Source organism: Canis lupus, chromosome 13 (genome assembly GCF_048164855.1).
Source record: "Canis lupus baileyi chromosome 13, mCanLup2.hap1, whole genome shotgun sequence".
Lineage (NCBI taxonomy): Eukaryota > Metazoa > Chordata > Mammalia > Carnivora > Canidae > Canis > Canis lupus.
The window spans coordinates 31,782,399-31,808,242 of record NC_132850.1 but is presented as its reverse complement, the minus strand read 5'-3'; the positions used below and the strand labels follow the sequence as shown (position 1 = coordinate 31,808,242).

Sequence of the window (25,844 nt, the reverse complement as noted above, 5' to 3'; positions counted from 1 at the left end):
TTCTCTTTTAATTTTTCTTTTTTAAACATTTTATTTATTTATTCATGAGAGACACAGAGAGAAAGAGAGAGGCAGAGACACAGGCAGAGGGAGAAGCAGGCTCCATGCAGGGAGCCCGATGTGGGACTCGAGTCCAGGTCTCCAGGGTCAGGCCCTGGGCTGAAGGTGGTGCTAAACCGCTGAGCCACCCGGGCTGCCCTTAATTTTTCTAATAAGGTCAAGTATGAAATCTCGGATTGGTGCCCTCATGTGTTCAACACCCAACACCTGATGGAAGGGAGGGAGCCACAGCCTCAGAACCTCCAGCTAAACCCTCCAGCTAGATCTTCATAGCTTGGTTTCATTTCATTGTATTTATTCTTACCTTCACCTTCTCTTTATGGCAAATGATGCTGACTTTCCCTTTACAGGAGTAATCCGTAAAGTCAATGTACTGAAGTAAAAGACTAAAAAAAACAAAAACAACAAAAACAAAAACAAAACCAAAAATGAAGTAAAAGACCGTGGTTATAAATGCAGATGGTACACAGATATGGCCACATGGGGAGGGGGGCAGGAATGACGGAGGCGTGGGGACCACTCTGGATGAAGCCGCCAACCCAAGACGCAGTGGCACCAGCAGTTCCAGCCCTGAAGAAGACTGGGAATCACCAAGAACGTCATGTGCTCTTGATTGTTAGGCCTTTTTAGTTACACGTGTAGTAGATGTTAATTGTATTTGTTCAGTTGGTTGCCTGGCATGTCCTACTTCCCAGCACAGAAAACAAAATATCTTCTTTTGAGCTCCTCAACTTGGCAGCAAGGCTGTGGGCAGTGGGGCAGCCGTTGGCTGCTTCTGCTTCTGGATGAATACAGAGCAAGGGCCCTGAAGGAGCCAGGGCAGCCCAGGGCAGCAGCCGCACCAATGTCCTGTGGTGGCCACGACCTCCCCGCAGTAGTAGGACCGCCCTGAACGGGTTTGACCCAGCTCAGAAGCGGAGGCTCCCCAGGGAACTCCCTCTCTAAGTGCAATTGCTCTCCGGCTCCCCGGTGGTGATCCACGGGTCACACGGCATCCTTCCAAAATTGCCTCCTCCCCTGATGGCAACCAGACTTAGTTTCTGTCTTCTGCAAATAAAAACCCCTGACCGTGGGTGATGGGCACTGGGGGTTATTCTGTATGTCGGTAAATTGAACACCAATAAAAAATAAATTAAAAAAAAATAAAATTAAATTTAAAAAATAAAAAAATAAAAAAATAAAAAAATAAAAACCCTGACCGTGACAATGGGATTGTTCAATTATCCATAGAACCCACCGAACTACAAAGTCCCATGAGAGTAGAGTCCGTGTCCGCTTGTTCACATGGCACAATCCTTGGGGCCTGTCCCGTTGCGTCAAGAAATGTCGCTGCTCAAGTTATTTGATGAATGAACGAGTGTTGAGCATATAGGAGATGCCAATAAACACTCTCGAAATGTCATGCTGTGCTTCCTCAAGACTTACTTAAACTTACTCTATTTTTTTAATTTTTTTAAGTTAAACTTATTCTAATTTTAATTCTGATGTAAGAGAATCTGTCTAAAAAAAAATTAAAAAAATAAAAGAGAATCTGTCTCCGAAGAATGGAAACTTGGAGATAAATGAATAACGGTATCTAAATTAAAGAGCCCTTTACTTCACCGCCTGATCCATCCAGATTCCTTCCCTTATTTCTCCAGTGTTAAGTTGTGCTTCCTCACTAACTTCAACAGAAGAGAGCGTAAAGGGAGAGAAAGGTTTTGCGTAGTGAATATGTGATGCTTTCGAAATTAATGGAAAGAAATAACCGAGAAATATTCAGAGCCACTGGCAAGATGACACGGCTCAACTCTGCGGATCACACACGCATATCTGAACTAGAAACGTCAATCACAGACTTTGCAGAAATTAGTATGCGGTTTGCTCAATCGCAGAGCCACGCTAAGCCGTTTACCAACATCATTATGCTTCGCAACACCCGGAGTTGCGTACTTCGGTGGCCCTTTGCCAGGCGAGGAAACAGACACGGCAGAGAAACTGAGCAATTTGCCTCATTTGCCCCAAGTCAAAGAGGTAATTAAGAATCACACAGCTATGGGCAGCTCGGGTGGCTGAGAAGTTTAGCGCCGCCTTCAGCCCAGGGCCTGATCCTGGAGACCCGGGGTCGAATCCCACGTCGGGCTCCCTGCATGGAGCCTGCTTCTCTCTCTGCCTCTCTCTGTGTCTCATGAATAAATAAAATCTTAAAAAAAAAAAAAAATCACACAGCTAAACAAATAAATAAATAAATCATTCAAAAAAAAAAAAAATCACACAGCTAAAGGGCCAGCCTTTAACTGCCAGCCTGACTCCAAAACTTCAGATCTTCAGCACAGGCCAAACTTGTTGCCTATAGATGTGTGACAGATACTCGTAATAAAGACTTGACCGCATTTTTTGATGTTTGACAGCTGACAGCTTTCAGGCCCTCACCCCTCCTGCTCCTTTTTGCCTCACATCTGATCTGGGCAAGCCTCTGTGGAGTCTGCACCCTTCCTCTCTGGGTGCCAGGGGGAAGCTCACCTCACTCCGACCCTACCTCCTAACCACACACACAAGCCACTCCCTCCTCGCTTCTCTCCTGTCACGTTCAGCCCAGCTCGGGTGGCGGGCCTGTTCCCCCGAGGAAGCCTCACTATGTGAGTAATAACTCTCCCCACAGTTGGGTGTTCGTGCTGCATTATCTCCTCCAAACACATTTTGGGCCAAGTGGTGTTGATCCCACCCTTCATGGGACAGCCCCAATTCGATATGAAGTGTCAGCACTGAGCCTTAGGGTGCGGAACCAGAAGGCGTCGTAAGGGGCTATCCTAAGAAAACACAGATGATGGAACTCATTGTTGCATTCCCTGCATGCCCTGGGAAAGTCATTTATTACCTTGTCTAATTGTTGGGGCTATTACTGTCCAGGGAGGCGTCTCTGTCTTCCTTCCCACTTCAGGCTAATTTCTGTTTCTCCCCCAGGAAGTTCTCCAGCTCGACCAAGTAGGAGTGAGTTCTCGACTACTATGGTGAGTAAACTAGAGTTTACTAGTGGGCAGCCCACGGAGTGTAAGTGCCAGCCTTCAGGCACAACACTCTTCTGCTTTTTGTCCACTAGAACATTCAGGGCAATGACACTACAAACCTGTCTTTCACCCCCTTGATGTGTCCTCACTGTCCTCCCCACTCACCTTGGGGTCCATGGTCCGTCATTATAATCACTCCCTTGGGGATCCCTGGGTGGCTCAGTGGTTTAGCGCCTGCCTTTGGCCCAGGGCGCGATCCTGGAGTCCCGGGATCGAGTCCCACGTCGGGCTCCCGGCATGGAGCCTGCTTCTCCCTCTGCCTGTGTGTCTGCCTCTCTCTCTCTGTCTATCATAAATGAATAAATAAAATCTTAAAAAAAAATCACTCCCTTGCTCACATCTTCATCTCCATTACCAGCTCTCACTTCATCATGTTCTGGTCACATCCACCTCTCTGCCTACCCACACCCGCCCTTGAAGGCAGCTGGAGAAACATAAAACAGGTGCTGACTGTCACACGGGTTGCTGAATGTAAGACAATAGTCCCCAAATGGCCTCACGGTGCTGCCAGGAAGTCATACTGTGTGTCCCCAATCCATTCACTCTCCCAGGCTGTAAGGTGCCCATTCTACACTTTTTCCTCCTCTTCAACACCCCCCTCTAACACCCCCCTACACACACACTTTCGCTCTGAGCTGATGACCTAGCTTCCCACTTCACTGGAGAAATGGAATCAATTGGAAGGGAATTTCAACTGACCCCCAACCCTGCATTGACTTGCCAGCATCTGCGCCCACACACCCTGCCTTTCTGCCTGGAATCAGAGGAATTATATGTGCTCCCCTGAAAGCCTCTGTGCACCAGACTCCTGTCCCCCTCACCTACACAAGGACGTTACTTAGCAATTTGCCATGTCTCCCCTAAATCATCAGTCTTTTATTTTTTACTGCCTTATTCCCATGGGCATGTAAATCTTCTCTGGAATTCATTTCCTCTGCCTAGTTACCACAAAATTCTTTTTTATTCCTTTTTGCACTAAAAATGCTCAAAGAGCTGTCTATACCGTCTCTAAATCCTCTCCTCACATTCTCTCTTAAAACCACCCCACTAGGGATCCCTGGGTGGCGCAGCGGTTTGGCGCCTGCCTTTGGCCCAGGGCGCGATCCTGGAGACATGAGATCAAATCCCACGTCGGGCTCCCGGTGCATGGAGCCTGCTTCTTCCTCTGCCTGTGTCTCTGCCTCCTTCTCTTTCTGTATCTCTCATGAATAAATAAATTTTAAAAATCTTTAAAAAAAAAAAAAAAAAAAAAAACCACCCCACTAGGGCAGCCCGGGTGGCTCAGTGGTTTAGCACCTGCCTTCAGCCCAGGGTGTGATCCTGAAGACCCGGGATCGAGTCCCACGTCGGGCTCCCTGCACGGAGCCTGCTTCTCCCTCTGCCTGTGTCTCTGCCTCTCTCTCTCTCTCTCTCTCTCTCTCTGTGTCTCATGAATAAATAAATAGAATCTTTAAAAAAAACAAACAAAAAAAACCCACTACACTCAGCTCCATGATTCCACTTACGCTGTTCTTGTCAAGAAAAACCAATGACCTCCATATTGTGTAACCCAGTGGTCAGATTCTGGATCTTCATTCCACTAAACTGAATGAATATCATTTGACAACTGATGACTCTTTCCGCCATGGCATACTTTTTTCATTTCCTTCCCAGACACAACATGCCCTTCCCTTTTATTGGTTACTCCCTCTTCTGTCTCTTTTGATGGTTCCTACATCTTAATGTTGGAGTACCCCAGGGATCAGTCCTTGATTCTCTCCTTTATTCACTTTCTTGGTGATGCCATTGTGACCTGAGATACAGTCTACATGCAATCACATCCAAATGTGTATTTCCAGCCCAGACCCTTTTACTGAACTCCAGATGTGTGTACCCAAGGCTTTCTTGACATTTCTACCTCGATGTCTAATAGACATCTGGAAATCAGCACTTCCAAAAAATAAGCTTCTGATCTTTCCTCCATCCATAGTCATCTCAATCGACAACAACTTTATCCTTGCAGCATTTCAGGCCAAACTTCGAAGTCTTCATTGCTTTTCCTCTTTCTCTGGCATCATCTTCATTCCTGCAGGAAATTTCGTTAGCTCTAGCTTACAAAGATGTTCAGAATCCAACCACTCCGTACCACCTGCACTGCTACCATCCTGGTTCAAACCACCATCACCTCTGTGTAGCAGATTACTTCAATAGCACCCTGACTGGCTTACTTCCTTCTACCTTTGTCCTCTGAAGTCAGTTCTCAACAGGGTAGTCCTACGTTTTAAAAAATAAGTCTGATCCCGTCAGCACTCCATACACGTCAACGGCTGCTCATTTAAATCCTCACCACTTTCTCCAGGTTCTTTATAATTAATCTCATCTATCCTCCCTTTACTTCACCATCCTCCTCTTCTATGACTCTCCAAACCACTCCTCCATTAGCTCATGATGGCCCCTTTGCTGTTCCTTTAAAACACAAGATAGAATCTCATTCTAAGGTCTTTTCACTTGCATTAACTCTTCCTTCCCTCTGCAACATTGCTCCCACAGATAGGCCGACTTCCTCACCTCCTCTAAGTTTTTGCTCAGATTTTACCTTCTCTTTGAGATACCCTGGCCACCTGTGACAGCTTGTATTTTCCAAATATGGCCATAACAATACTCTCATCTGGAAATTCTTACAGTGCCACCTTTCTACTCCATTAAGATACCGAGTCTGGGTCCCTTCTCCCTTTCTACCTGGGTGGACCTTTGTGACTCAACCAACAAAGAGAAACTATAGGACCTGAGGCTAGGTCATAAGAGGTGATGCGTTCTCCAATAAAAGGAACCAGGGATCCTTATGAAAATGACTGATATTAGGGTATATGGTAGAGAAAATACAAGTGGTCCTAGAACCATCTATTCCAGAATGTAAGGAAGTATAAGTAAAATAGATATACAAATACATAATAATGTTAAGTGCCTCTCACAGAATCAGTGCCCAAAAGATGAGTTATCTTGGTCTTTGCCTGGTACTTAGTTTTGCTGAAAATATTAGATGTTCTGGTCCTCTCCATGTTCTACATTGATGGGTTCCAATAAAAGGTGCTGTAAGCAGAATGTCTGCTATCGAAACCCTATTTCCATTGGTGTCCTTTTTAAATAAGAGGTGGACTCTGGCAGGATTTCAGGGATGCCTGTCCCTCTTGGTCCTGGGGAAAAATGTTAAGTACACTACAATTGTGAGTGTGAAACACTTGTATCCTTTGGAATGCATCTTGGAGAGGGGTGTGAGCGGACCTGGTTCAGATCATACCACCGGTCACTTTGAAGCTTAAAAGAGGAATTTTTATTTGCTAAATTGCTGGACTGAAATCTGTACATTTCTGTAACTCCAAGCCTTATATTCTCTCCTAAAACAAATATATCATCAGCTTTAACAATCCCACAAGGTAAAAATTCGACATAGTGGAAAATTCTTGTAATTTTGTCGAGTTGCTTTATGAGAAAAATAAGAAACCTTGCTCAGGCTGTCAGAATAATGTAAGACAGCTTGTGGGTTTTTTGCCTTGAGTTTGCGTGGGCAGGAAATTTATTCTTTGCTTGGTACATCTTTGAGCTGCACACAGCTGTGTGAGATCCCAGTTCTTTACAAATTGCTAATAAAGAAGATAATGCCAACATTTGCACTCTTCTCAAAAGTCAACCACTGAAGATTTAAATCAAGATTTCTGGATAGAAAATCTTAATCTTTTGAGTCATGTTGCCATGCTTTTAAATTCGCTTCCTAACACTGAAGTGAACTAAAATTAGAATTTGAGATAAGACCGAAGCAATGCAACAATTTTCTCATTCATGTAACATGTACTTATGAGCATCTAATCCATGTGCATGCATTTAGAACTTTTCTGAATACGAGGAAATGCATTTGATCTCCAAATACAAGGCTTCTCTCTTAATTTCTGCCAAAAAGAAAAAGAAAGTAATTAATATTTGTTGAGTCCTTACTATGGGTCAGGCACTTTGCTAGGGTTCCATAGCTGTTGTGCTATAAACATTCTGGATCACATTTTACACATGAGGATACTGAAGCTACATAGGTAAGCTGGGATTTTAAACTCATACTAACCAATTCCAAAGCCTGCTATATCACACTACCTCCTATAAGCCAAAGTTTCACCCTGACTAGAAATGTTTTTACTTTACTTTTTAAAAATGTCCTCACAAATATTTTCAATTCACTTCAAGTAACTTTAAATCACTTGAAACCACAAAGAAAATGAATATTTATTTCATAGTCATTTATCTTTGAAGTGGATGCAATATTGGATATGGGCGTGGGAAGTAAAGTCAGAGGAGAAATGAAGGCATCTGGTCATCTTAGGCCATTCTTGCATTCATCTTCCCATCTTTGTTTTTTTCCGTCCCCCCTTTCTCATGCCCCGCCCGCCCCCATCCATTCCGTCAGTTGAGCTCCTCTCATTTCTAGGTACTGGGGTAGGCACTGGAATAAAGGGATGAAAAGAAACATACTTCAATCCCAAAGAATTTTCAGGTGAATGGGTACAAAAGACACATATAGTAAGCAATTTAAATATTATGTACTGCTGTGGAAGGCAGTATGAGAAGCAGGGGCTCTTGGAAGGAGGTATGCTCTTGGAGGAGTCAGAAAAGTATATTTGAGGTTATGTCTGAAGGAGGAATAGAGATGAATAGAAAACATTCTGCTTAGATAAAAAGAAGTGGGGCAGACTAGATTGAACTCCTACATCCATGATGACTCACACGTCAGCAATCCACACCGTAACTAACCTGAGGCTAACTGCTTTGCTTACCTTTCACAATCCCAGCTCACATCCAGATGTCAGCTGGTAGCACTGCCAATTTATGCCTCTTCCAGGTTCAAGGCATTCTTTACACTCCGCCCTTGGGAACCTATTTATTTTTAAATGCAGGCTGGAACATATCCAGGAAATTAAAAAAAAAAAAATGTGATCCTACAATATGCCAAGAATCTCCCAAATTCATGGGGACACCCATGCTCCTGAACATGGGAGTGGTGGGGAAAGGAAAGGAGAGAACTTGAGAGCTGTGTAGCAATTCTCAAAAATTATGCTTCTCAAGTATGTTCTGAGGACAGTATGACTCTAAACAAACTGGGTGCTTATTGAAAATGCAGTATCTTGGCCCTACGTGCCACTGAGACAAAATCCTTGAGCAGGGGCCCCAGAAATCCTCATATAAACTCTGATGGCTTGATGCTCTGAGGCCATAATGATCTATAGCATTCTGGGCCTTTGGGCCCTATGTCTCCTCAGAGCTAGTATAAGAAAGCATTGAAGTTGCTCATCACCACCATATCAAACTGCTTATTCACAAAAAAGAAGAAGATGATGATGACGATGACTATGATGGCCAAGAAGCTCATACTGTGCAAAGTATTGCACTAGGAGCTGTGGCATGGTCCTTCTCTCCCCTTTAAGGAGCATGTGTCAGGGAGCAGACACCAAGGCAGAGGCAGGAGTCTGAGATGTGTTGGGGGTCATGCCTATGAACGATAAAGAGGACAGGGAGCCGGCACGGTAGGCCTTTCAGCCACAGTGCAGGTCTAAGCCCACTCGGGTCAGCCCAGGAGGGGCTCCCACTCATAGATTTCCTACAGGGGGGGTCTCAGCTTGAACAAAGGTAGCCAGAGCCTGGTAGCTCCAGCTGCAGCTACCCAGAGACAGTGTATCCTGGCCTCAAACATGGTGCCAAACCCCACAGTGGCTGCAGCTGGAGGCCGTGGCCTGACTGTACTCCTTGTGACAATAGCTCCCTCCTGAAGGGAGTGCTGAGAGGGAGTGCTTCATGCATGGTTCCTGGCTCACAGCAACCAAAATCCTTGGAATTTCCTGAGTGATAAGAGCAGTAGGATCATCTTTTGTCATATTTGATCTTCCATACTTAGATCCTAAAAATGCTTCGAACAGTCAAGGTGAAATGGGTTTCTTGTTACTCATAAGAGGCCCCTTTCCACCACTACAGGGTTTATGTTAACAAGGTGACTTTTGGAAAGCACCCAGGCAAGAGGAGAAGGTCTGGAGATTGGCTCTAATCACCAATGGCCAATGATTTCATCATTCATGCCTGTAATGAAGCCTCCGTAAAAACCCAAAGGCCGAGGTCCGGAGAGCTTCAGGATTGGTGAGCATGAGGAGATGCAGGGAAATGGCACACTTGGAAAGAACGTGGAAGTTCTGTGGTCTCTGCGCAAACTTTGCCCTGGGCCTCTCTTCATCCACCTGTTGATCTCCCTCTTTTAAAATCCTCAGCAATAAATTGGTCATCTAGTGAGTAAATGCATTTCCTGAGTTCTCTGAGCAACTCAAAGAACTTAATCAAATCAGTGGGAACCTCTGATTCGTAGCTGGTCAGTCAGAAGTACAGGTAACAACCCTGGCTTGCCTCTGGTGTCTGAAGTGGAGGGTGATCGAGTGGCACTGAGCCCTTTACCTGTGACATCTGCCACTATCTCTGGGGGTGGGTAGTGTCAGAATGGAGTTCCACTGTAGTACACCCAGCCTGTGTCCAAGAAGTGCTTATTGGCGGTATGAGGAAACCTCCCCTGTAGGAAGATGGGGATCAGAAGCTCTTCAATGAGGCACCCCTTAGGGGACGCCCAGAAAAAAATTGAGGGGCACTTGGAGTTATTGGAGAGAACTTGTAAGCCAAGAAAAATCTGGGTCACAAGAAAACAACTTCTCAGAGTAATTGTGAACATTAAGCAAGCTAAGTCCCCAGAATCGGGCACATGCACCACAACTCCACAAGTGGTAGCTGGGATCATAGGTATCGAGGCCCCTATTAGTTTAGTGTCTGGAGGTAAGTAAAACAAAATAACTTGAATATGTGCAAACCAACAAAACCATGTGTTTGTGCCTGCATGCATGAGTGTGTGTATGTGGTGTTTATTTAAGAAAATAAGAGTCACCTCACAGGACCTGAGGACAAGAATTTACTCGGTTCTCAGGAGGGACTAGAACCAAGGAGTGAGAAACCATTAAGCTCAAACAACTTCAATAAGTGAAAGTCTCTACAGACCAACTTTCTCTGCTTCTCAGTCTACTTCTTGTGCAAAAATGGCCCCCACAAACGAACTAGGGGTGTTGGAAGGGGAGGGGGCAGGGGTGGAGGTGACTGGGTGACGGGCACTGAGGGGGGCACTTGATGTGATGAGCACTGGGTGTTATTCTATATGTTGGCAAATTGAACACCAATAAAAAATAAATTTATTTTTAAAAAGCCCAAAACAAAAACTATTTATGAAATCAACTGGATACAACTAGCCTGAAAAGTGGGTGAAAATATTTCAAGTTTGCAGAAACTGAAAAATTCACCCATCAAAGGAGTCATGGAAGGTATGATAAACATTCATTCAAAAAAAAAAAATGGCCCCCACAACTCCTGGGTTCACCTCTCCTGGTCTGTATGAAGAAGCTCTTAATGCAGACTCCCCCAGAGTATCTCATTGGTCTAATTTTGCTCAGGTGTGTAAACATCCTCCAGTAAACTTTGGTCTAAAGTGTGGGACCCCAGAGCATAAAGAGAGGACCTCAGTGCCCCCTCTGGGATAGAGGTAAACAGATGCCCAGTGCATCTCCAGTTCCGGTCTGATGGAGGTCTTGGCAGGGAAAAAAGAGTATGCTCATTTTCAGACAACTCGAGGGAAATATAATAAAAGGATTATTTACAAAGGCATGACAGGGTGTACGGAATCCGGTCAAATAGGGTCAAAGTAGGACCCCAGCCAGGCTCCTCACTAGACCCAACCAGAAGAGGAGAAGGAGCTCAGAACCCAAAGGCTGAGAGGCATCATGAAATTCTTGTGTGGGCTGCAAGAGCCCAGGATGACCCTGCAAGAAGGGAGCCTGGCAAATAAATTCCACCCCCTTTCACTCAGCACTTTTCCCCCATTCACTCACCTTTTTAGAGGTCACCCCACTGGCCAAACCAACAGGTAAGGAGAAGGTCCTTGACACTGGTCTCTACAGGCCTTCCTGCCAGGGAGGAGAGGAGGAGAAGGGTGGAGGGTGTGTCCAGAGGGCAGAGGGATGTATCTCCCACTGATACTTTTCACATTATTCAGTGACAGCGAAGAGAACTACCCTACCTCATTTTAATGGCTTTCTCTAGAAAACAAACAGGTACATTTATAGGTCACACTGTCATCGAGGCCACACAGCTGTAATTTCCACTTCCATCAAAATAGGCTACCGAGCATCCAAACCCCCTACTCCTCACCCCCCGCACCTCACCCTAATTACCCATCTAAGACCAAATTCAAATCCCGCCTACTTTCTAAGGCCTTCCATCTAACAATCTCTCTCCTCTCTGATTTTTGTAAAACTTTGCATAGCTTTACACTGACTCATTCCCCAATTTGTGCTATAATTTTTGTTCAGGTTCATGTTCATTCATTTCTGTATCCCCATGGAGACTTGCACGGACCATTGCCCATAGAAGACGCTCGTGAACGTCAGGTGAGTTGTTGAAGGAGGAATGAAGAGCTTGGCAAACCTCATCTTTTCTAAGGTGGTGTCCTTGCTTTCAGGATTGCTTATTGAATCCTTTAAGGTTTGAAACTTGGAAACGCACAGTTTGACAAGTTAGAACATTTGTGAAAGGATTTGTTTACCTCACAATGCTGGCACAGTTCAGCTGTTCCCCTTGGGTTACTCTTGAAGAACTATTATTTACATTTTAACCAGTACTGAGAAAGGGTGGCTATTAGCTAGCACAGAAATGAATCACTCCTCTATTTCTTATAAAGAGATAAGAGATAGAATTAAAATTATTAAAACCTGTGGGAACTACGTCTTAAGATGATATTAACTTTAAAAAGTCAAGTCGCACAGGATAAAATCGAAGGTGAATATAAAAATACTCTATTTTACATCTTTTAACCTTATTCCAATAATTCATTTAGGGTCTGGAAAACTGCCCACCTTTCCAAGTGGGACATTAGAATCAGACAATAGCTCACCCTTTCCAGTCTGTCTCAAGATCACCCTCAGACTTCTTCCTTTTTTTTTTTAAGATTTATTTATTTATTCATGAGATACACACACACACAGAGAGAGAGAGAGAGAGAGATTGAGAGAGAGAGGCAAAGACAGGCAGAGAGAGAAGCAGGCTCCATACGGGGAGCCTGATGCGGGACTCAACCCTGGGACTCCAGGATCATGCCCTGGGCTGAAGGCAGAGGCTCAATGGCGGAGCCCCCCAGACGTCCTGCCTGCAAGACTTCTGTCTTTACATTTAGAAACCCTTCCCTGAATATGTAGTTATGATTTAAGGCCACACTGTTAAAATAGAAGTCCTTAACCTTTCTTATGCAACCTACCATCTTTCCATCCTGTTACTTCTGCTTTGAATTTATTAGTGTTGATTCCCTATACTCTTCTCTGCTCCCACATGCAATCAAACAGCACATCACATTTTTCCTGTCTGCTTGCCAAGTATTGAATTTTCTTGACCCCAGGGCTCTTTCGCCAAGTTGGGAGTACTTACTCAGAAACCAAAAGTAAGTCAAGTGAGAGTTCAATGATGAGGGTAATAATACCTGGAAAGTTCTGTGAGAATGGTTACATAAGATGACACACTCTTTCCTGGCTACTGCTGGGTCATGCACAGGCAGAGGGTGGGTGCAATCCATATATGGCTCCACCCATAACCCACCACCATGGGCAAGGAAGGCATTGCTGCTGGAGGTGAAATGGATGTTAATACTGCTTTTACAAGAGGGGGTGAAGACCGCCTTCATCCGTGACAGCCGCGCACATGGAATTCCCAAAGCTGCCAAAGCTTCTGACAAGGGTCGAGCCCATCTCTGAGTGCTTGCATCCAACTGTGATGAGCCTCTGTATGTCAAGTTGGTGGAGGCCCTTTGTGCTGAACACTAGACCAACCTAATTAAGGCTGATGACAAGAATGGGTAGGCCTCTGTAAAACTGAAAGAGAGGGAAAACCCTATAAAGGGGCCGGCTGCAGTTGTGTGGTGTTTAAGGCCTACCGCAAAGAGTCTCGGGCCAAGGGTGTCATCGAGGAACACTTCAAATGCAAGGAATGAAGAAATAAAAGACTTGGTTCTTTTTTCCTAAATAATTAAATAAAGCTGATACATGTAAAGCAGCATCCTCTAGGGATACGTGGTAAATACAAAATAAACATTAGCTCTGTAGTTCTACAAATAATGCGGAAGAAATATGGCCTCCCTCCCCAAGAGCCTTCATGAGTGGAGACCAGACATTAAATTGGCATGGCAAGCAGTAAGCACTGGGATCACTTAACACCTCCTCTCTATATTTCTGGGCAGGACTGGCTTGGTTGGTGAATAAGCAAGTTTGGAAAAGAACAACCTTGGACTCAGTGAGCTCATGTTCTTTCACATCACCAGCGATAACATCTAAAAAACAACAGTAGTCACCTCCTACATATCCCCACAAAGACACTTAGATGTTTCTCCCTGACAGATTTCATCTGCTCTCTCAGGGTTCTAAATTCTTCAACTTCTAGGGTCAAGCTTCTGCTACAGCCCTAAACTCTGCTGAGGCAGCCCTTTGGAGAGGTAAACGGTGCTTTAATAAATGGAGAGACAGTTTAGCTGGGAAACTACCCTTCTGGCCTTGGTAAACAGGCTTCCTGGAAAAATACCAGACAACTACAGGAAAACCTAACCCTTGATCCCCAGCCTGTAAGATATTTTGTTCCTTCTCTTTGAATTCTCCGGTCCCCTGCAAGTATACCACTGACCTCATCTTCCCTCTCCCAACCCCTAAAGCCCCCTGCAATGAATTATAATAATAATAATAAATACCACCAATTACACTGGGATAAGCTCTTGGCACACATTGTCCCATTCAGTCCTTCTATTAAGTCGATGATGTAGGTACTAACATTATTCCTATTTTACGAGTGAGCTACTACTGCAGTTCAGGGAAGTTAACTGTTTGTCAAATCGCTGGCAAATGGTGAGGCCTGAACTCAAAACCATCTCTGAGTCCAAAGCTAGTACTTTTAATCTCTGTGCCTGACACTTCCTGAGACCTTCCTCCACCATCACCTTCATTGTCACCTGGCCAGTTTGGAGGATGTCTTTGGCTATACTCATTTAAGTATTTGCCTCTCTTTTAGTCTACATTCATATTTAATTCAGTTTCCTGCCCTACTGAGCTACATAACAGACATGAAGAATCTTGAGGCGCCCAAGTGGTTCAGTCTGTGAACCATCTGTCTTCGGCTCAGGTCACAATCCCAGGTCCTGGGATCGAGTCCCGCATTAGGCTCCCCGCTGAGTAGGGAGTCTGTCTCTCCCTCTCCCTCTGTGCTCCCTCCCCTTGCTCATGTGCTCGCTCTGTCTCAAATAAATAAATAAATAAAATCTTTTTAAAAAATAGAATTCTGCTCTTAGTTTTACTTAAAACTTAACTTTCTTTACCCAAGTGAAGTGCATGTCCATTTGGATAGTAAATCCCGCCCTTATCTCCTCTTCCACACAAAATTAGTGGACACATTAGTAAAGCAATGGGCATGAGGCATTGATCCCTTGGTTTTGTTAACTACTAACTCCCTGAAAAGCCCGCCTAGATAACCTGTTGGTCAAGGAAAGTCAAGTTCATTACTTACTGCAGTGAGGGAGAGTAACATCCTGAGAAAATTTTAGTGTGTCCCAAAGAGGGGACTTCAAGGATGAATATTTATAAGGTGCAGGCTCTCTGGTTTAAGGTGGGGTTTTCAGCATGGGGGCCTGCTTGGGACTGGTCCAAGTTTGTGATGTAATAGTTTAAGATTGATGAACTCAGCAGGGTTTGGGTTTTGAAGTAACCCTCAGTAAGTAAACAACACTTTGATAAGCAATCTGCTTTTCACAATTGAGCAGTCTATTCTCCAGATAAATGAACACTCAGGTGTTCTTGAACCAGATATTTTGCAACTTCATCTTCTTGGGCAAGAACTTCCCATAATAGAAAGTTATGCTAAGGTAGCCAGTCCTGTTTCATATGGTTGCAAGCAGATCTTGCTCAGTTCTTTATGTCTTCTATCTGTAAATAGAAATGATTATAGCACTTACCTCATTGGGTTATTATGATATTTAATGAATTAATCGAGGTAAAGGACGTAGAAGGGTTCCTGGCACACAGAAGGTGCTGTGTATGTATTTATTATCATCTTTACAACCTAGTACATTTTAATTAGTCTTGCTCTTGCCAGACTGAGAAAGACTTTCAATCTAAATGGATTTTTGAGGATTTTTATCTAATAAAGTCAGATTTACAGCAATGATAGTCATGCAACAGCTCTGCATTACTTTGCTTCTTTAAGTCATTCTGAACAAATTCACAAAATGTACTTACATGCCCAGGCTTTTATCTGCCCTGAATTCCAGATGTGTATTTCCTGTTGAAACTTAGTTTTCTTCCCCGGAAAAAAAAAGAAGAAGAAGAAAAAACTTAGTTTCCTGACTCATCTTTCCCATCTAACAGAACTGAAGTCAAAATATGGTTGACCCTTGAACAGTGCAGGTTTGAACTATACTGTCTACCCATATGCAGATTTTTAAAAACAAATACTGTACAGAACTGTAAATGTATTTTCCTAATGATTATCTTGCCTCTAGCTTGCTTTATTGTAAATACAGCATATATTACATATAACCTACAAGATATGTATTCATTGAATGTTTATATTGGTAAGGATTCTTTGTTTTTTTTAAGATTTTATTTATTCATGAGAGACACACAAAGAGAGGCAGAGACAGGCAGAGGGAGATGCAGGCTCCCTGCAGGCAGCCAGATGAGAGACTTACAACCAGGACCCTGGGATCACGACCTGAGCCAAAGGCAGATGGTCACTTGAGCCATCCAGATGTCCCAATATTGGTAAGGATTCTGATCAACAGCCAGCTATTAGTAGTTACATTTGGGGCGGTCAAAAGTTATATGTGGGTTTTCCACTGTGCAGAAGCACCAGGGCCCCTGACCCCCACGTTGTTCAAGAGTCTGTTGTAATCTAGGATTTCTTCTCCATCCTCCCACCCAGGTTACTGTCCAAGGTCTCATTCAGCACAAATTTGTTGTATAGGTTTGTGTTCCAGGTGCTGTAACCAATACACGGAATAAAATGGTGAGCAAAACGGAATGGAACCTTCCCTCACAGAGCACATGGGCTCTGGCATGACTAAAGTTGCATTGTACAAGTGCTACTGGGGGAGGGATGACGTAAACATAGGTGGATCCTGAGATCTGAGGCTGCCTGCATCCATTCACCTTAAGTGGGGACTAAGAACTAAGGCCACCTATGTCAATGTGGCTTCACTATTTGCTCCAGGAATTTGTTCCACCTCTTGTCCGGGGAGCCAAGGCTTTCTACTAGTGAAGACTTCTGTTGTCTGCTTTAGGAACTTTCTAAAACCCAATGTATCTGAACTTTAGCTGCTTGAACAATTTCTCATAACAGAGATCACTTAACTGGCACACTGCCCTTTCATCAAACACCTGTTTACTTAGCAAGATTTGCTTCAAGACTCATCTCATCCTAAATTCACCAATCCTAAATTATTGTATAAAGAACTTTGCGTGATCTCAGTCAGATCCCCTTAAAACAAAGTTGAGTCTAGACCTCAAAACCCTATAAATATCAGCTCCTGATTTCTGAGATATTTTTATAAGTTTACTTGATCAGCAGCTCATGCTGTGGTCTTTGGAGACACTACAATCAATAACCATTGAAAACGGAGAGGTGCCATGAAATTAAAACACAGGAACAAGAGTGGGTAACAAGGGGCCTGCTTTAGAATGAGTGTGGAAGGAGAACTCAGGGAAGACTGCGGAGGAAATGATATTGGAACTAACAACTTAATATTGAGGAGGAAGAGTGCTCTAGGCAAAGGCCTAGAGTTCGGAGAGGACTGTATTTTTCTAGAATGGAAGGAAGGCTATTGTGGCTGGCGCGAAGGATAGGAGGAAACAAACCCTTGGGTTGCGGGGCAGGCAGTCAGACCATAAGGACCTGGTACAATATGGTGAGGATTTGGACTCTAATCCCTGAAAGTAAAGGGAAACCACTGAAGGCTTAAGGCAGAAAATTCATATGCTTAACAGGATCACTCTGGCTGTGGAGTGGATAGAGGATTGTAGAGGAGCAAACGTTGATGGGAGAGAATGTTAAGAGATGCTGTAAGACTTCAGAAAAAGAGACTAAAGTGGAGTTGGCACCAGTATTGTAACCCGAATTTATCTTGTTTACATTGCCCCCCCCCCCATTTAGGCTTCCACCATAGCTTCTTAACTTAGTCCACGCTAACCCAGACCTACACCTAAATGGCTCTCTGATCACAGTATCCTGTTTTATAAAATGGGGTAATTGATAACGCATATGCTGCTTACTTCATTCAATAAATAGTCTTGAATACCTGTTATATGCCCAGCATGTGCTAAGTCCCAGAAATTTCCTCCTGAGCTAGACAAACAGATACTCTGCCCCCCAAAACCGTAGGATCAAGTAAAATAATACATCTCAAAGCTCTGTGGAAACTGTAAAGTTTCAGGTATGGTATATATTTTTAGCTTTCTATATATTGTGATGTTTTGACATCTTAGAAACAAACAAAAAAAAAAAAACCACTTTTCTGGCTGGGGACAGCCTGTCCCTTCTGAGGTCAGCCAATTCTTAGAGAGGAGCATGCCTTTGGTACACTAACCAATCTAGAGCCACACCTCCTCTAGCTGGTCCTACACCCTCGGAGACAACACTGTTTTGCCTTAATTACCCCACAGACAGATGTGAGGCAACTAGAAACCATCCAGATGGTTCAGAGCCTGTGGAAGTTATTTAAACATTTTAGCCGATCCTAGACTATTCACTTTGCCCTGCCTTTCCCTTCACATGGAAACCCAAAAGCACTCTAGCCTCAGCTTCCTCTTTGCTCTGTCTTCTGCCACTGACCAAAACCCGGCACTTCCTCTGTGACCCTGTGAGGCAAGAGGTGACCTTACTATACTCTAGACCTATGAGTACAATAAATTTTGTTTTCTGGTGCCTTTCCCGTGTTTCCTTTTGTGGCTATACCTGACTGACAATCAAAGACCACAGAAGACCACATTAGCCCTTTGGATCTCATGTGACAGAAACGCAAATCAAATGGCAGGAAGAAAAAGGTAATTTGTTAGCGTATGTACCTGAAAAGTCTAGGAGGAGCCTGGTTTTAGGCAGATTTAGGAGATCAAGCTATGATATCAGGAATGTATATCTTTCTCCACCTCCTAGGCTGCTTCCGCATGGTAAACAAAATGGCTTCTAGCAGTGCAAGAATGATCTTGCAGGAAGAGTCTATCTTTTGTAGAACTCCAAGAGGAAAGTTCAGGGTAGAATTATTATTTTTTTTTTAAAGATTTTATTTATTTATTCATGAGAGACACAGAAAGGCAGAGACACAGGCAGAGGGAGAAGCAGGCTCCAAGCAGGGAGCCTGATGCGGGACTCGATCCCAGGATCAAGACCTGAGCCAAAGGCAGAGGCTCAACCACTGAGTCACTCTGGTGCCCCCAGGGTAGAATTCTGATTGACCTAGCTTATCCTTGCAACCTGAGGCCAGTGCCAGCCTTGATGTAATATTCTGGCCAAGCCTGGATCATGTGCCCACTCGTGGAGGAAGGAATTGGAGGGATCAGTCCTCCTGAACCATGTACACTGAATAGTGTTTCTATTGGTTGATATGGGGGAGAGTTGGATCCCCAGTGGAAGGTTTGCTGGGCAGAGAACCACAACAACATGTGACTGCAGCAAAGACGTTGCAAACAAATATCAGGCTCTATAATTAGGACACAAATATCTGATATCTCTGTGATTGCTTTTATAGCTCTCAACATAAATACAAGATAGGAAGGAAGAAGAAATATGAAGAGAATAAGAAAAATGGAATAAAAGCTAGAGGATGACATAGTGTGGGTCAAGCAGATGATTTTCAGGATGAGAGATGTGAAGATGTGTTTAGTCTGGGGGAGATAGAATTAAAAACACCAGAGAGAAAGGAAAAATCAATGGAAAAAGTTAAGGAAGCATGAATAAAGAACATAGGAAGAGGCTTTTAGTCTTGGAGAGCAACATCTCATCTTTCGACATAAGAAGGAAAGAGGTTTTGATGGGTGTGGATGTACCATACTTAAAAATTATCAAGTTTTGAACCTTGAAAAAGGTTTATTTTCATTTTGAAACATTTCTTGTATTAGGATTTGTCTTAATATTATTTCACAATTTAATTTCCAAGTTTTTCTCTTAGTGTTATGTGAAATGATGGTGCTTCTTATAATTAATAATCCCTTTGAACTGAGGAAACTTGGCCAGTCATTATGCCAAGTAATCTGATGGTTTTCATGCTTGAGCCCCTCCATGCTCTCAGTTTTCTGAGCAAATGGAATAGGGGACGGGATGAGGTAGTTTGCTACTAGGAATGGGTCTGGAACTTGGGGTTCAGTCATAGGTTCCTGGCTGTGGATTGACTTTTGGCTCACCAGTGACTAGCAGGGTGCTGAGTCAAGTTGCTTTCTCTCTCCCTCAGCTTCAGGTTTCTTGTCTATAAAAGAGTAGTACCTAACTTCCATCTAACCCCTATGTTTGAGGTGAGGATTAAGTGAAGTGAATGTAGGGGGAAAAAAGAAAAATAACTTAGCATGTGGCCTGGGCCATAGAATGTGTGAATAAAGCTCAGTCATTGCTATTGTTCATATTATTTTTGGCTCAGTGGATTGTGAATGTTTGGAGTAGCTGCCATGGCAGTGCTGAGAACCCATGTGAGAGGTGAGACCAGAGATCTACAGTGCCACAGGTGCCCGTTGGCAGACGTTCCTCCAGCAGAATTCAGCTGAGCAGGTATAGACGTGGCGAGGTATAGGTATCGGCAGGCTGTACCACCTCATGTTCAGTGCGGTGGGAGCAGCAAAACGCAGTCATGCTGCCGCTGCTGGACCTTTGCTCTTACTCTTCTCTTGCCAGGAACACCTCCCACCCCCCAGCTGCGTGGCTCACCTTCTCGCTTTGCTCAGACTCTTCCTCAAATTCTTTGTACAGGAACGCCTCCCTGGCCACCCCACCTAGAGTAGCACTCTCCACCCTACCCTGATTGATATTTTCATCAGCACCCGGAGGGGAGAGAAAAAAAAAATCTCACTTCTAGATGGGTAACAAAAGACAGATTAGTAAGAGAAAAACAAACAGAAGTTCATTAACACGTCTATCTCACATCCAGGAGAAACTCTGGGAAGAGTAACTCAAAGAGGTGGTTTGGAATTTGAGCTTAACCGCCATCTTTGACTAAAACAAAGGAAGAAAGATGGGGGGTGGGCGGTGAGGCAAGTTAAGGGAAAGTGATCAGAAAAGGTATGGTAAACAAGGGAGGTTTTGTTATGCAGATTATGTTGGTTTCCTTGGCCTGGATGGGAGTCTCTTGTGACTTCGGAATCTTGTGATATCATCCTTCTCTTCCTGGATCAGAGAGGGAGACACCTTCTCGAATGGAGATGTATTTTATAAACGCAAATCACCCTTACAGGAAGGTAGCTTCTACTCTGTGTTCAAAGCTTCTTCTGAATCTGCTGTGTCTCAAATGGATCAGCTCAAAGGAACCCTTTTGCCAAAGAGGCATATTTGGGGGCATATTCTGGTCACCTAAAGTCCTATTTTGGGGTCGCACGCTCTGGTATCCCACAACACTTGACGTTATAGGACATTTTTCCTTGCTTAGGTATTTATCGCCTGCATTCCTGGAAAGGAAGGAGGCAGTTACTTAGCTGTGCTCATTGATCTATCTCCAATGTCCGGTACGGAATGGCCACATGAATAATCGTCGAACCAACAAATGAATAAATGAATGAACGAAGGGAGTGACTTGAGTGTTTATCAGAAGTTGACTTTGAGATGGGAAGAAATGAAGCCAGGAGGCAGGTGACATACACACACTCATTCATTCAAAATTATTGCCTGAGCACCTGCCCTGTGCTTACCCTGTGCTGGAGACGGAGCGATGAAGAAAACAGACAGAATTTGCCTTCTCCAGGGTTTCTCTTCTGCTGTGGGAGAGAGAGAGAGCAAGCAAGATCAATAATTAATTATGCATTGTGTTAGAAAGGAAAAGTAGAGCAGGGCAGGAATCTAGAATGCAGGAGAAAGAGCCACAGGTTACAATTTTAAACTGAGTTGTCAGGGGAGATTTGACTGATGCAGTCCTGTGTCAGCGCAGGCTGGAGGGTGATCACGGAGTTCACCCTGAACTATGTGGGTGAAGCTGCCTTTAGATGGGTGGTAGAACTATTGCAAGGGGCCTGAGACAGAAGGACACCCAAAGCATCCAAGGAATAGGAAGCCAGGAGGCCCAGGCGTGTGGCTACTATGGGGCAAGACGGGGAGGGGGCCTGCAAAGGAGGTGGGGACACTGTTCAGGGCACTGGCAGCTAGGAAGGGATGTGATTGGGATGTGATTCTGAGCCAGGGAAAACCACGCAGAGTTTTAGGTAGTAGAGTAAGATGGTCAGGATTTTGATTGATTGATTGCTTTTTTTTTTTTTAAGATTTTATTTATTTATTTATTTGGAAACAAGCTGAGAGATAATTATCTCCATTTTGTAACTAAGAAAACTGAAGTGTGGAGGGCAAGGTTATTTATTCCAAATCACAGAGCCAGGGCCCGTGCTGGGATTGGAACCCAAGACAGCTCACGTTCATGTTCTTAGTCCACCCAAGCCCCATCTCCTCCAAAGTATGCACGCAGCACCGAGCGTCTCATCTGCCAGAAGAGGAACGTTCTCTGTCTTGGTGGGACCTGAGGGTCAACAAGAACCACATGCTACAGTTTCTCTTTGTCGGTGTGTCCTTCCAGCCTAAAGAGAGCCATTTCCCTTGCCCTGCCCTCTGCCCGCTATGTCATATAAAGGAAGAAGAAGGATGGCTCCAAAGCACCAAGTTGGCCCCAGCCCCAGCCTCCAGAGGAAACTCTGTCCTTGAAATATCAGTTCCTGCTGCCCCCACACACTTTGTGAAAGAAACGGCTTGGCTCCCAGCCCCTGAGCTTTCATGTCACCTTGTGATCCCAGGTCCAGGCACTCACGGCCCGAGAGCCGCCCATGCGCTGGCTAGGCTGCGATATGCTACTGCAGCCCCCTAAAATTCTGTTAACGCACAGGAACTCGAATATTCTAAGAGTTCTGTGTGCTGGTAATGTGAACCAGAGCAAATGCATAAGCAGAGGATGCTGCTGGGGAGAGAAAGGGAGCAAACAGCTGAGCAGAGCTGATATGGCAGGACGGTGCTGGTCCAGGCTGGTGTTGCCTCCAAGCCTGAGCTGACTGCTCTCCAAGGTGATGCAATGTACTCTTACAAAAGTGTCCTCGTCTTTCCAGAAGTACCTTAAAAGCCAATCAAGCCAAGAGAAAGCAAGTTCCCAGGTCACTCTCGATGGGTTCAAGAGATACCGCCTTCTGCTCCACATGGCGCAGGTGAGTCTCCATCTGCACCTGCCTGTGCCGGCCTTGTGGCTGTCTGCTCCGGGCGTGCTGGCAAGCCAGACCCCGGGCTGGAGGCTCCCTAAGGCCAATTCCCCTGACTTACATCAGTGCGATTCTAGAAGATGAAAGGTGAGGTTCTCCCCATGAAAAGCATTTCCCCCAAATCCTCTTTTTTTTCTCCAAGATATCTTCTTCTTATTTTTACTAGGACCACTAACCCAGCCTGGGACTAAGGATCTCAGCAGGTTAAATCTTAGCAGGTTAAAACCATCACCTAATATCCAATCGAATCCAATCAACACTAAGTGAACGTCTATTACATGCTGGCAATTGGGACCAACTATGTCTAAGGCGAGTAAGATCTCGGGCAGCATTAGTCTATCCAAAAAAAAAAAAAAAAAAAATCACCAGACTTGTCATCTTATTTTGAGTCCAGTCGCACAGTTCTGTTGTATACAGAGTTTTGCTTTGAGGAACATAGAAAGGTAATAGTTTCTTCCTTGTGAGCTTAAGAACTCGGAGTTGGCCATTTGCAGGGCTAGCAATCTCTTGGAACGCGTTGCAGGAAAGGCTGATTAAAGCTAAAGCATGTCTCCTTGTCTCATGGACTGAATACTTCCATTAAGTTTGAATGTCCTCCTTGTTCTTTTAAAAGATGGCATTAGGCCAAGTCATTAACTTTCTGATAGCCTGTCCTTTCCCCCAGCTATCTGCTCCAGATCTGTACTTGGTGACTCAAGTTGCATGGATACTTTGATGGAAGTTGGGAATGAACAAACATGTAGGGTACTAAATCTGAAAGTACATGGCCTGAACTGTTTTCTATCCAAGACAAATGGCAAAGGAAAACGGAATAGAATGATGATTTTTGGACTTTTTTTTTTTTTTTTAATACAGCTGCGTAACCTTCTGTGTTTTTTTCTAGATTTATTTTTTTAATTAGCACACAATCAAAATTTGCCTTTTCTATATGTGCGATTTCATAGATTTTAACACGTGTACGAGTTCATGCAGCCGCCACCAAGAGCAGGATGCGCAACAGTTCCATCACCCCCAAAAAACTCCCTCATGCTATCCCTTTGCCATTACTGTCTCCCCCAAACCCTGAGCCCTAAAAGATCACTAATTATTTATCTGTTGCCCATCATGGATGATTGAGTCCCTTAGAGAATTTCACGTAAATGGAACTATTTAGTAGGTAACCTTTTGAGACCGGCTCCTTCCACTCAGCTTAATGCCTTTGAGATTCATCCAAGTTGTTGCATGATTCAATAGTAGGTTGCATTATATTGTGGAGGAGTCTTACATTATTTAGATGTACTACACTTTATCTGGTTATCTGTTGAGGCACGTTTGGGTTGTGTCCAGTTTGGGGTGATGATGGCTAGAGCCACTACACAAACAATTATGTACAAAGGGGTTTGTTTTTGGTTTTGTTTTTGGAAACGTATATATTTCTCTATGGTAAACACCTGGGAGAGGGATTGCTGGATATGGTGGGTGTAAATATGTTTACGTTTATTAGAAACTTCCAAACATTTTTCTGGAGTGCTTGTATCATTTTGTATTCCCACCGGCAAAGTGTGAGAATTTCAGTTGCTCTACGCTCTTGCCACCACTTGGTATTTTATTTGTATGTTAGCCACTCTAATAGATGTCTAATTGTGGTTTTAATTTGCATTTCTTTAATGGCTAGTTATGTTAAACATCTTTTCATGAGCTTATTTGCCTTGCATATATCCTCTCTGGTAAAGTATCTATTCAAGTCTTTTGTCCATTTTCAAGTTGGATTGTTTTCTTAGTATTGATATATGAGGGTTCTTTATATATTTTGGATGAAAGTCCTTTGTTAGAAACATGATGTGCAAATCTTTTCTCCAAATTTGTAGCTTGTCTTCTCATGCTCTTAATGTCCTTTGCAGAGCAAAAGCTTTTCAACTTGATAAAGTCCAATTTATAGATTTCTTTCTCTACATATCATGTTTTTGGTGTCCTTTGTGTGTGTGTGTGTATTTTACTTTTCAGACTGTTAATATGGTAGATCGGTGGATCTCACTGACTGATATTCAACCTTGAATCAGTCTTGCATTTGCAGGATAAATTCCACTTGGCATGGTATATTAATTGTTTTTACTTATTGTTGAATTTGATTTTGTTGAGGGTTTTTGGATCTTTTTTCATGAGGAATATTGGTCTCCGGTATTCTATTCTTGAACTGTCTTTCTTTTTTAATCAGAGTAATGCTGACTTCATACAATCAATTAGGCAGTATTATTTCCTCTTCTCTTTTCTGAAAGAGATTTTGTGTGATTGGTGCTATTTCTTCTTTAAATGTTTGGTAGAATTCACCAGTGAAACTATCTGCACCTGGAAATTTCCTTTTTGGAAGGTTTTTAGCTAGGAGTTAAGTTCTTAAATAGTTAGAGGACTATTCAGAATACCTAGTTCTTCTTGTCTGAGTGTTGGGGGGTGGGGTGGGATTGGTGGTTGTTGTTCTATGAATTAATCCATTTTTATAAGATGCTGAATTTATATATGATGACTTGCTCATATTATTTATTCCCTTATTATCCTTTTAATGTCTGCTGAGTCTGGTGTTATACCTTTTCATACTTGATAATGGTAATTTGTATCATTTTTCAGTCTTGCTAGAGGTGGGTATGTGTGTCTTTGTATGTGTGCATAAAATATATAAAAATCTAAATATATCTAGATCTAAATCTATATGTATTTACATATATATTCTTTGTAAAGAAAAAGTTTTGTTTTCATTGGCTTTTTTATTGTTTCTCTGTTTTCAATTTTATTGATATGTACTCTTATCTTTATGTTCTTCCTTCTGATTGTTTTGGGTTTATTTTGCTTTGCTTTTCTCTAGTTTCATGAATGAGGTGTTTAGATGATTGATCTGAAATCTTTCTGTTTTTCTAATATAAATTTTTACTACTATAAATTTCCCTGTAAGCACTCCTTTTGCCGAATCTCATAAATTTCAATTCATATGCTTAACTTTTCAAAATGTACTTAGAATCAATATTTTACTACTTGATGTGGAATATAAAACATTTTCCACCATATAGATCTTTTTTTCCTTCATGCTTTAGGTTGTAGCTGTCTTATATATTACATTTATATACACTAAAACTCCATCAGACAGTATTATAATTTTTGCTTTCAACCATCAAACATATTTTGAAATATTCATTAAGAGTATATGTTTTCTAAGATATTTGCCATCTGT

General features: G+C 43.2%; 1 protein-coding gene, 1 long non-coding RNA gene and 1 pseudogene across 2 annotated transcripts in view; 1 reads left to right on the top strand and 2 right to left on the bottom strand.

Moving 5' to 3' along the window:
• Positions 1 to 4,710: 4,710 nt before the first annotated feature.
• Positions 4,711 to 11,110, bottom strand: LOC140602194 (uncharacterized). The gene is made up of 3 exons (XR_012005164.1): positions 11,033 to 11,110; positions 7,904 to 8,024; positions 4,711 to 7,030 (listed from the first exon to the last, which is right to left on the bottom strand). It is a non-coding gene; the product is annotated as an uncharacterized lncRNA (long non-coding RNA).
• Positions 11,111 to 12,792: 1,682 nt separating this feature from the next.
• On the top strand, positions 12,793 to 13,179 carry LOC140602192 (small ribosomal subunit protein eS12-like; annotated as a pseudogene).
• Positions 13,180 to 15,460: 2,281 nt separating this feature from the next.
• The window catches only part of LOC140602843 (uncharacterized), a 35,066-nt gene continuing 24,682 nt past the window's right edge, over positions 15,461 to 25,844 (bottom strand). Inside the window, exons 4-5 of the transcript XR_012005779.1 lie at positions 21,107 to 21,172; positions 15,461 to 15,524 (exon numbers count right to left, since the gene is read on the bottom strand). The gene's annotated coding sequence lies outside the window, so the exon portion shown is untranslated. The remainder of the gene's footprint in view (positions 15,525 to 21,106; positions 21,173 to 25,844) is intronic.